This window comes from Pelodiscus sinensis, chromosome 8 (genome assembly GCF_052426305.1).
Source record: "Pelodiscus sinensis isolate ZL-2025 chromosome 8, ASM5242630v1, whole genome shotgun sequence".
NCBI lineage: Eukaryota > Metazoa > Chordata > Testudines > Trionychidae > Pelodiscus > Pelodiscus sinensis.
The window spans coordinates 26,738,922-26,750,685 of NC_143059.1; the positions used below are offsets into that span (position 1 = coordinate 26,738,922).

The 11,764-nt window shown below is 41.4% G+C and overlaps 1 protein-coding gene across 2 annotated transcripts in view; it reads right to left on the reverse strand.

Moving 5' to 3' along the window:
• The window catches only part of CTNNA3 (catenin alpha 3), a 1,028,503-nt gene extending 1,018,480 nt beyond the window's left edge, over positions 1-10,023 (reverse strand). Inside the window, exon 1 of one of the 2 annotated variants that reach the window (XM_089780112.1) lies at positions 9,903-10,023. The gene's annotated coding sequence lies outside the window, so the exon portion shown is untranslated. Of the gene's footprint in view, positions 1-9,890 lie in introns of both variants that reach the window. The other variant, XM_089780113.1, reaches the window with a different exon arrangement.
• Positions 10,024-11,764: the final 1,741 nt, after the last annotated feature.

Consider the following 11,764-nt stretch of genomic DNA (forward strand, 5'->3'; position numbering starts at 1 on the left):
GGCCTACGTTCTCCTTATTTCGAAATAACAAGTGGAGCATCCACACAACCAAGCCTGTTACTTCACAATAACGGGCTGGTTATTTTGAAATAACAACTCCTGCTTTCCATGAGGAAGAACAGTTATTCTGAAATAGCGTGAGTGTGGATGCTTCACTGCTGCTATTTCTAAATAATTACTCCTCAGAGTCATTCAAAGTAATTACTCCCCAGTGCTTCCTGGGGTTCTAAGTCGAGGTAGCACATCCATATTAAAGGAGGCTGCCTGGGACTAATTTCAAGAATTCCCTGTAGTGTGGACACGCTATTTCAAAATAATTCTTTTGGGAGTTATTTCAAAATAATTTCCAAGTGTAGACATGCCCAAAGAAGTGCAAAGAAATGTACTTTGGAAAAGATAATCCCATCTATATTTATATAATGATGGGTTCTAAAATAGCTTTTATGCTAGAAAAAGATGTTGGAGTCACCATGGGTAATTCTCTGAAAGCTTCTACTCCTTGCGCAGCAGCATTTACAAAGGTTATCGGTATATTAAGGATTATTAGGAAAGGGATAGAAAATAAAACAGAAAATCCCATCCTGCTACTATATAAATCCATGGAATGCCTACATCCAGAGTATTCTGTCCAGTTTTGAGTGAAATGTCTAAAAAAGCAGACAGTGGGATGGAAAAAGATTCAGAGAAGGTGCTAAGGGTCTAAAGAAGTTCTCAAGAATTAACTTTTTTAATTATTGTTATTTGTGAAGTGGAAGAAAACATTAAATCACTGCTTGTAACATGTGCAGGTGACAAAATGCAAGCAGCATGGTAAATAAGGCTGGAGCCAGGGCAGTGACATAGAACGATCTGGATCCCTTAGGAAGCTGGACCCATGTGAACAGAACAGGTTTTCACAGAGCCAAATGCAAGGCTCTACCTCAGTCCCAAAGCATGCAGGCCACACCCCTGGAATGAGGGACACAAGCAGTGTCTCTGAGGAGGATGTAGGGGTCCTGTTAGGCAAGTTGCTCAACAGAAGCTTCCAAAGCGATGCTGTGGTCAATACAGCTAAAGGCAGCATTAGACATATGAGCAGATGAGGGAGTAGGGCAGATAGGTGACACTGCATCCGTGAGACTGAGTCTTTGTCTATACTTCAGTGATCTATCAGAAAAAGGTACGCAAAATACACTCCGCAATTTTTTTTTGGCGAACGGGAGCAACAAACAGGGAGTTTGGAGAGGGAGTTCTCCAGGTAAAGGAGGAGCAAGTACGGGACCCTTGAGGTAAGTGGCTGTCTGTAGAGTGTGTTTGTGTGTTTGGGGGTTACTTACTGTGTGCTGAGCTTGTTTGTCTGTTTATTGTGTTTGCTTGTTTGTTTGAAGGAGCGTGTGCTGTGGCTGGCAGTTGGAAGCTGTGAGCTTCTAAAGGTTTGAAATCTAGGGACAGGTAGGCAGGCAGAGCTTCAGCGTCTCAATGAGTGGATGAGACAATGGTGTAGGGAGGTGGGGTTAGCTTTATAAGAAACTGGGGAAACTTTTGGGATGGAGGGAGCCTATACAGGAAGGATGGGCTCCACCTAAACCATAGTGGATCCAGACTGCTGGCACATAACATTAAAAAGGTCACAGAGCAGTTTTTAAACTAAGAGATGGGGGAAAGCTGATTGTTGCAGAGGAGCACGTGGATCGGACAGAGACGTCTCTTAGAGGAGAGTCTATTGAAAGAGATTCTCTAGGTTTTAGTCAGGAGGAGAGGATGGAAGAGGATAAAGTATTGGCCAGATCAGATGAAAAGCATTCACATAAAAAAGAATCTGACACATCAGAAAAGGGCAGACAAATAAACAGTGACAAGTTTTTAAAGTGCTTGTACACAAATGCTAGAAGTCTAGAGTGCCTCGTTTTAAAGGAGGATACTGATATAATAGGCATCACAGAAACCTGGTGGAGTGAGGACAATCAATAGGACACATTCATTCCAGGGTACAAAATATATCGGAAGGTCATGCGGGTGAGGGAGTGGCACTATATGTGAAAGAAAATTTAGAATCAACTGAAGTCAAAATCTTAAATGAATCAACATGTTCCATAGAATCGCTATGGATAGTAATTCCCTGCTCTAATAAGAATATAACAGTAGGGATCTATTACTGACCACCTGACCAGGACAGTAATAGTGACTATGAAATGCTAAGGGAGATTAGAGAGGCTATCAAAATAAAGAACTCAATAATAGTGGGGGATTTCAACTGTCCCCATATTGACTGGGTATACGTCACCTCAGGATAAGATGAAAAGATAAAATTTCTTGATACCTTAAATGACTGCTTCTTGGAGCAGCTGGTATAGGAACCCACAAGGGGAGAGGCAATTCTCGATTTAGTCCTGAGTGGTGTACAGGATCTGGTACAAGACGTAACTATAACAGGACCGCTTGGAAATAGTGATCATAATATAATAACATTTAACATTCCTGTGGTGGGAAGAACACCTTAGCAGCCCAACACTGTGGCATTTAATTTCAAAAAGGGGAACTATGCAAAAATGAGAAGGTTAATTAAACAGAAATTAAAAGGTACAGTGACTAAAGTAAAATCCCTGCATGGACACTTTTCAAAGACACCATAATAGAGGTGTCTATTAAATGTATACCCCCAACTTAAATGTATACCCCAAATTAAAAAACATAGTAGAAGAATTAAGAAGAGCCACTGTGGCTTAACAACCATGTACGAGAAGCAGTGAGAGATAAAAAGGCATCTTTTAAAAAGTGGAAGTCAAATCCTAGGGAGGTAAATAGAAAGGAACATAAACACTGCCAAATTAAGTGTAAAAATGTAATAAGAAAAGCCAAAACCTCAATAATAACAAAATGTTTTTTATGTACATCAGAAGCAGGAAGCCTGCTAAACAACCAGTGGGGCCCCTGGACAATTGAGATACAAAAGGAGCACGTAAATATGATAAAGCCATTGCAGAGAAACTAAATGAATTCTTTGCTTTAGCCTTCATGGCTGAGGATGTTCGGGAGATTCCCAGACCTGACCCATCCTTTGTAGGTGACAAATCTGAGGACTTGTCCCAGATTGAAGCGTCATTAGAGGAGGTTTTGGAATTAATTGATATACTTAACAATAACAAGTCACTGGTACCAGATGGCATTCACCCAAGAGTTCTGAAAGAACTCAAATGTGAAATTGCAGAACTAACAACTATGGTTTGTAACCTATCCTTTAAATCAGCTTCTGTACCCAACAACTGGAAGATTGCTAATGTAACGCAAATATTTAAAAAGGGCTCTAGAGGCGATCCTGGCAATTACAGACCGGTAAGTCTAATGTCAGTACCGGGCAAATTAGTTGAAACAATAGGAAAGAATAAAAGTGTCAGACACATAGAAGAACATTAATTTGGTGGACAAAAGTCAACATAGTTTCTGTAAAGGGAAATCATGTTTTACTAATCTATTAGAGTTCTTTGAAGGGGTCAACAAACATGTGGACAAGGGGGATCCAGTAGATATAGTGTACTTAGATTTCCAGAAAGCCTTTGACAAGGTCCCTCACCAAAGGCTCTTACATAAATTAAGTTGTCATGGGATAAGAGGGAAGATCCATTCATGGACTGAGAACTGGTTAAAAGACAGGAAACAAGGGGTAGGAATAAATGGTAAATTTTCAGAATGGAGAGGGGTAACTAGTGGTGTTCCCAAAGGGTCAGTCCTAGGACCAATCTTATTCAACATATTCATAAATGATCTGGAGATATGGCAAAGTTTGCAGACGATACTAAACTGCTGATGGTAGTTAAGACCAAAGCAGACTGTTAAAAACTTCAAAAAGATCTCACCAAACTAAGTGACTGGGCAACAAAATGGCAAATGAAATTTAATGTGGATAAATGTAAAATACTGCACATTGGAAAAAATAATCCCAGCTATATACACAATATGATGGGGGCTAATATACAACTAATCAGGAAAGAGATCTTGGAGTCCTTGTGGTTAGTTCTCTGAAGACGTCCATGCAGTGTGCAGCGGCAGTCAAAAAAGCAAACAGGATGTTAGGAATCATTAAAAAAGGGATAGAGAATAAGACGGAGAATATCTTATTGCCCTTATATAAATCCATGGTATGCCCACATCTTGAATACTGCATACAAATGTGGTCTCCTCATCTCGAAAAAGATACACTGGCATTAGAAAAGGTTCAGAGAAGGGCAACTAAAATGATTAGGGATTTGGAATAGGTCCCGTATGAGGAGATTAAAGAGTCTGGGACTTTTCAGCTTGGAAAAGAAGAGACTAAGGGGAGATATGATAGAGGTATATAAAATGATGAGTGGTGTGGAGAAAGTGAATAGGTTATTTACTGTTCCCATAATATAAGAACTAGCGGCCACCAAATAAAACTAATGGGCAGCAGGTTTAAAACAAATAAAAGGAAGTTTTTCTTCACATAGCGCATAGTCAATCTGTGGAACTCCTTGCCTGAGGAGGTTGTGAAGGCTAGGACTATAACAGGGTTTAAAAGAGAACTAGATAAATTCATGGAGGTTAAGTCCATTGATGGCTATTAGCCAGGATGGGTAAGGAATGGTGTCCCTATACTCTGTTTGTCAGAGGGTGGAGATGGATGGCAGGATTGCTTGATCATTACCTGTTCGATTCACTCTCTTTGGTGCATCTGGCATTGGCCACTGTTGGCAGACAGGGTACTGGGCTGAATGGACCTTCGGTCTGACCCAGTATGGCCAGTCTTATGTTCTTATGTTTCTGGTAGTTTTTTCAGAAGAAGTTTTTTCAAAATTTGGCTTGTCTATACTGGGCCAAATTTCAGAAAATCCTCTTCTTTTGGAATGGCCCTTCTTCCTTGTGGAAGGAGGAACACAGGGCTTCCAAAAGAGCACATCTGCTCTTCTGCAAAAAAAAAGCAGAAGAGCAGATGCGTTCCCTGGACGCAGCGGAGTTTTTCCGGGATACCCCAGTGTCTCCAGCAGAGGGACTGAGGGGAGAAAGACTCCTGGCCCAGGGGAGACTAGGAGCTGACAGAGAATGCTAATGGAGTCCCCTCTCCTTCCATTAGAACTCCGCACAGTTCCCCAAACTAGGGCTCTTGTTGGTTTAGCTGTGACTGTCAATCAGCATCCCAGCCAAGGACATCGGCCAGCTGGCCAGGGAGGGGATTTAGCATCTCTACAAACTGCTGCTACACCAGAGGTAAGGAAACCCAGCTGAGAAATGGGACCCAATAGGAAAGTGACACTTACAGAAACCAGGCATTGGGGCCCCTGAAGAAATGATCCACCTCCTATCTGAGACTGTCCCCCATTGGGTAATGGGAGTCCTGTTTAAACTTGCCAAATCCTCTGAGATTGGCCCCCACTGGAGGATGAGTCTGTCTGTCTCCCTTTCTCCCGCCTCCATGTAGGATCAACCCTCTTCTCCAGGCACCAACCATACTCCACTCACCACAAGGAGCCCTTCTATTCTGTAGTGCCAGAGATGCACCCCAAAGGGAAGGGAAGGATACAGCCTCCACAACCAGACAGAGAAGCTGCTAAGGAAGAGCTCTCATAGTGAGATGGAGGGAATGGAGGCAGAAGCTCCTCCTATAATAGAACAGGCTCCTCACTGACACTGGAGAGCACTAGAGGAGAAGATGAGTCCATTCTAGGGTGCCAGTTTCCATTAATCTTCCCTGATTCCTGGGAACATCCAAGTTGCTGACACCCCCTTATTCTGTTGAGACAGGAGAACATCATGGCCACTGTGATGCACCAGCTCCCCTCCATCTGATCCTGTCACCAGTGATAAAGATTCCACAATCCGCCTAGCCAATTTATTCCAGTGTTTAACCATCCTGACAGGCAGGAAGTTTTTCCTAAAGTACAACCTTAAACTCCCTTACTATAATTTAAGCCCATTGCTTCTTGTCCTATTCTCTGAGGCCAAAGAGAACAATTTTTCTCCCTCCTCCTTGTAACACCCTTTTAGATATTTGAAACCACTATCATGTCCCTTTCAGTCTTCTCTTTTCTAAATTAAAGAAGCCCAATTCTTTGAGTCTTCCATCATAGGTCATGTTTTCTAGACCTTTAATCATTTTTGTTGCTCTTCTCTGGACCTTTTCCAAATCTTTCTTGAAATGTGTTGCCCAGAACTGGACACAATATTCCGACTGAGGACTAATTAGCACAGAGTAGAGCGGAAGAATGACTTCTTGTGTCTTGCTCACAACACTCCTGTTAATGCATCCCAGAATCATGTTTACTTTTTTTGCAACAGTGTCACACTGTTGACTCATATTTAACTTGTCATCCACTATAACCCCTAGATCCTTTTCTATAGTACTTCTATAACCCCTAGATCCTTTTCTATAGTACTTCCTAGACAGCCACTTCCCATTCTGTATATGTGAAACTGATTGTTCCTTCCTAAGTGGAGTACTTTGCATTTGTCCTTATAAAACTTCATCCTGTTTTCCTCAGACCATTTCTCTAGTTTGTCCAGATCATTTTGAATTATGACCCTAGCCCCCAAAGCACTTGCAACTCCTCCCAGCTTGGTATCAACTGCAAACTTAAAAATCGTACTCTCTATGCCATCATCTAAATCACTGATGAAGATATTGAACAGAATATCTTCATGTTTGGCTACAGTAACATATGATGTGACATTAAATCTGAAAGTAAGAAAAAGAAGGAATGTTTAAAAATGCTTGTTATGAATTTATTACAACACAGATATATCTTTATATTATGATTGCTAATTTTCACACTGACACTATTCCCAGTTTAGCAAACGTATCCTCATCTCTTAGTCCTGGTCTACTGAACACTCAACCAGTGCGCTGCATGTAGCCTATGAGCTGTTTGTTTGTGGCCTGTGGTGTAGTTTGGGTTTACGTGGGGCTCAATACACGACCCACGCATGGGTCCCTTTGAACATGGCCTCCACTGGGAACATGCTCCACAATGACGAATCAATATAATGGTCTTCTGTTGATATGCATTTTAGTAGTTAAATTCCTGGACTGTCATTGCTCATTAAAAGTTCTGTCATGTGGGTGGAAATTGGGTAAATATTGCATTTTATTAATATCAGCAGAACTGATTTAAATGGGGCCTGCATGTTATGTAGCTTTGCCTTAATCTTTGTATTCATGCCCATCAGTGTGAAAGAAGCTATTTGTATATATTTGCATATATATTTACATGTATATGCAACCACACTTAGGTTGAGGCCCCCGGGTGTGCTGTGAGTATCACTGTGGCCCTTGGAGCTTCGAAAGTTGAGTAGCCCTGTCTTAGTCCTTTGTGATGAGCTAAAAATTTAAGTTTTTCATTCTTCTTGTACAACTGCTATTCTTCACAATTTATTTCCTTGTGTTTCACATTCATGGGCTACAGTAGGCTACTTCTTCATCATGTGACAGTTTTGCTTATCTAACTTCTGATTGATCTAATCCAGGGGTGGGCAATAATTTTTGAAGGGGGGGGGGGTCTCTTCACAAATTCTGAAATGGTCATGGGCCACCCCAGAAGGGGCAAGGCCTTGGAGGGCAGGGGTGGGGCCAGGAGACTTCCCAGTGCTCCCTCACCAACAGACCCTGATTAGCGTGAGAGTGGGGAGTGCATGAAGTCTTTGCCCTCCACCCTACCAGAGGCACATGGTTCCTAGTGAGAACCACCAGCAGTTTTGAACAGCTAGTGGTTCCCTCTAGGCACTGCGTGCCCCTGGCAGTGGGAGGAGACTTCGCATGCTCCCCCCACCCTCAGGCCAATCAGGGCCTGGGGCCATGGGAGCACATGAAGTCTTTGCCCCATCCTCACCCTGCCAGAGGCACACGGCACCTAGAGAGAACCACCAACTGTTTTGAACAGCTAGTGTCTCATGCCCTGGTGAGGGGAGGAGACTTCGTGCACTCCCCTGTCCCCATGTCTCAATTGGCCTAAGGGTGGGGGAGTGGCAGGGTGGCCGTGGGCTGGATCAACCAGCTTGGCAGGCTGGATCTGGCCTGTGGAAGCTCTCTTGCCCATCCCGATCTAATTTTTAAAGGTTTACACTCCAACACCAAAGTGGGCAAGAGGTGGCTAGGGAGCCAGATCCAGTCCACCAAGCTGTTGGATCTGACCTGCAATCACCTTGCTAGCACCCTTACTAGATAATATATCATGCTGTTCTAAACAGTTGGCTGCTCATTGCTCTGCAAACTGGGAAGGGACAGGAGAATTTGCATGCTGTCCCCACCCACAGTAAAATCCATCAGCTCCCATTGGCCAATTTCAGGCCGATAGGAGCTGAGAATTTTTTCTGGCGGCAGGGGCAGAGCAAAGCCTCCTTCCTCCATTCCTCCCCACTCCCAGTGATGCAGTAGTAGCTCACTGGGAGTGGGGAGGAACGGAGGAAGAAAGAGAGGATCAGGATAACAGCAGAGCCATAATCCACAACAATCGATCAGCAGTTCTTATTGGGTGAAGTGGGGAGGGTGGATGCTATGTCCCTGGAAATGGTGGCAGAGCTCTTAGTACAATATGTGATTTCAATATCTACCAAAACAAGTTGTGGTGGAGTCAGATAGAATTCTTGCTCCTCTTTCAAGACAAGCAATAGCTTTTATAGTTTTGAGCCACATTGTGTTTGCTTTAGATACAGTATCACTTTTTATTTCTTCTTTATCCGTTGAATTAACATCATCACTGTGGTATACTGAAAATGGTATTGAAATAACAAGCTATCACTTTACATTGTAGGTGGGTTTTGTCCTGCTTGAAGCTAATGGGTTCTGCAGGGAAGTGAATGATCTGGGTCTTCAGCAATCAGTCTGCAAAGACCTAGCTTAAAACAAGGGTGGGCTGAGTTGTGCCTTACAGCCTTAGGGAACTCCCTGCTTTATGTCTCACTTTTTTTTTTTTTTTTTGCTTCCTGAGTCTAAGAAATAAAGGAGCATTATCTTCCAGGAGGAGTATTTCTGTCTTTATCTTACTTCTGATTGTATGCAATGGACAGATTCCTGATCACTGTTACCTTCCATAGGAGTTGGATTGGGCCCTCACTAATTAATTGGGTGACAAAAGAAGCATTCAATCTGCCATTTCACATTCCTTCCTTTAAAAATCTTGACTAGATTATTAAGAATATCCAAAGTGTCCAAGTCTAATCCCATCAGATTTTTTCTTCCCTAAATGCGAGTCCAAGGTCAAAAATCTTTGCTGCTGTAGGAGTTTGTGGCTTACACCAAGGGTGAGTTTGAAGCTCTATCTTTTTAAAAGAACCCCTAAACAGGATTGGAACAATGGTCCAATGCACGCACACAGACACTTGAACAAAAATTCACTGCGAGAGCTTTCCTGATCGATACAAATAATGCAGTTGTTTTCTGGAGTATGCAGATCTACTCTGACTACTATTTTGGAAATAGCACCTTCTGCATTTCAATAGCTAATGTACAAGTTGTCTTATAAAACTACCTTGTGCAATGCTTCAATATTTTAAATCTGAAACACTCACATTTACATTTACAAAAGCTTCCCCTTTACTGGAAGCAGCTTCCAGCAACATGTCAGGAGATAAGTGCAGCCTTACCAAAGGAATAGCATTTGTGCAATATCTTATCTTCCCTTGTACAATATTCCGATATGCTTTTTATAGCTGGAAAATATGTGAATGCGCTGCACAACCTTGTCTAGTGGCTTCAAGGGACAAGGGCATGGTGACTTCTTATATTTATGGAACCAGCATGAAAATGTATGTTTACGAGTAAGAAACATTCTTTTTAGGATGTTTGAAAAAATCCTTCAACTTACCTTTCACTGACATTTGAGGGGAGTCTGTTTAATTAAGCACCTGTAAATCAATTCACAACTCGATGTACTTTCAATATGAACAAAATTCCCTTCACTCACCTTCGGTCTTACCTTTCAAATCAATAAGCCAACTCTAACAAGAAGAGTTCCAGGAAACTGTGATCGGAAGAGGTTTCCGTGCAGAGATTTGACTCCAGAGCCAAAGGCAAGGATTAGCTTCTTTGGTTGCCTGTCAATCAAAGATTAGGAGAGGAAATAGGAGAGGAGCAGTGGAAAATATAGGAAAGGGGAGGGTGATATCCATTTGGTGCCGCCTTCTGAACTGAGAGTTACCAACTTCACTGACAACTTGTTATAGAAAATAAGTATTTGAAAAAGCTGTACTAGTTCTTGTAGGACCTGTAAACACTGTCAGTAAGCTTTTAAAGTCTCATTCAAAGCCCAGTGAAGTTAATGGAAGGACTGGGGCTTTAAGGAAGAGTCCTTAGTTTATCCTCTTCTATTTTCAAACTGCTGATTTGCACATGAATACACAAATTATGACAGGAGTTCCATGTCAGATATTATAATTAAAATTTATGTCATACATTGCAGTAATATACAGACTAAAATTCCACCCAGATCAGGCCTTATAATATACAATGTCCACATGCCAGACAACTCTAATAATACTTACATATGCAAACTGCAAAGCAGGAGATGTACATAGAAGGGATGTTAGGAATTAAATGATAAAAGTGTACTTCACTTTTCTTAACTTTTGTTTATACAACCTAAACTTTCAATTTTTGTTTTTGTTTTTGTTTTGTTTTCCCTGTTGCTCTGATTCCGGACTTTTCATCTTGTATAATCCACCTCGCTTCTCTCCCCCAGCTTCTCCCCCAATTTCCCTGTCCTATTATCTTTCTTACCCAATTCCTTCCTCTTTCTTTTCTTCCCCAATTTATCCATCTATCCCCTTGAGACTGTGCAAAAGCAGCATGTACTAATTCCAGGAGTCTTAATATCAGCCTTCCCAATTCATGTCCTTTAATGGTAAGTACATCAAGATAAGGCGTTGTGTGATCCACTCAGAAGCACAATTCTGATTGAGACAGCTCTGAAGTTGCATTGTTAAAACCGTTCTGCAGACCTTGTGGTAGTGGCACATTAGAGTTGGGATTGGGGAATCTCCATCTTCAAATTAGATAAGAACTGTTACCATTCAAGAAGAATGTTTAATTCTGGGCCAGTCTTGGTGACACTCTGGCCATGGAGGAATTGTTTGTTCAGCATAAGCACCCCCAATAAAACCTTTTACTGAGTTCCGGTCCAGTCACAGATCAGCATTAACACAGCAAGAAAGAGAAACCTTTCTAATGAAATCCAAAATATTTCAAGTTATGACAAGTTCCGTGTCCTAAAACTACAGCTTTGTTTGACAATTTGAAGTAGTTGGTGGGGAGAGCTGTTGTTGTTGGGTTTTTGTTTGTTTGTTTTAGTTTGGGTTTTTTGTGATTAGAAATTAAGCTATATACGTATGAAATCTTAAGTATTGGTTCTGAAAAGAATTAATCAAAAGTGGACCTATGTGACTGCCAGGGATCTATCTTCCCAAAGCTTATCACAGGATCAGGGTTTTAGTTTGTTTAATGCAGCACATGAGGAAAAGATTGGCGTTCCAAAAAGTGATTTTGCATTTTGCCACATATATTAATTAATACCCTTAAATACACTTGTTCCAGTCTGTCTGTTCCCCCTCTAAGAATGTGTTCTTTGAAATTAAGTTTTCCAAATAAATATATACAATATTTTTAAAAAGTCCTTCATTAAGTATGAGTTGAGGAATACAGGTAGAAATATTTTTAAAAAATGTATGGGACATATTTTCAAAAAGCACAATATACTTCATAGCACATTCTTCTGTTTGTGTATGCAAGTCCCATGACTGCATGCACAAATGGGTATGTCAGCACCTAAATAATCATTTGGCA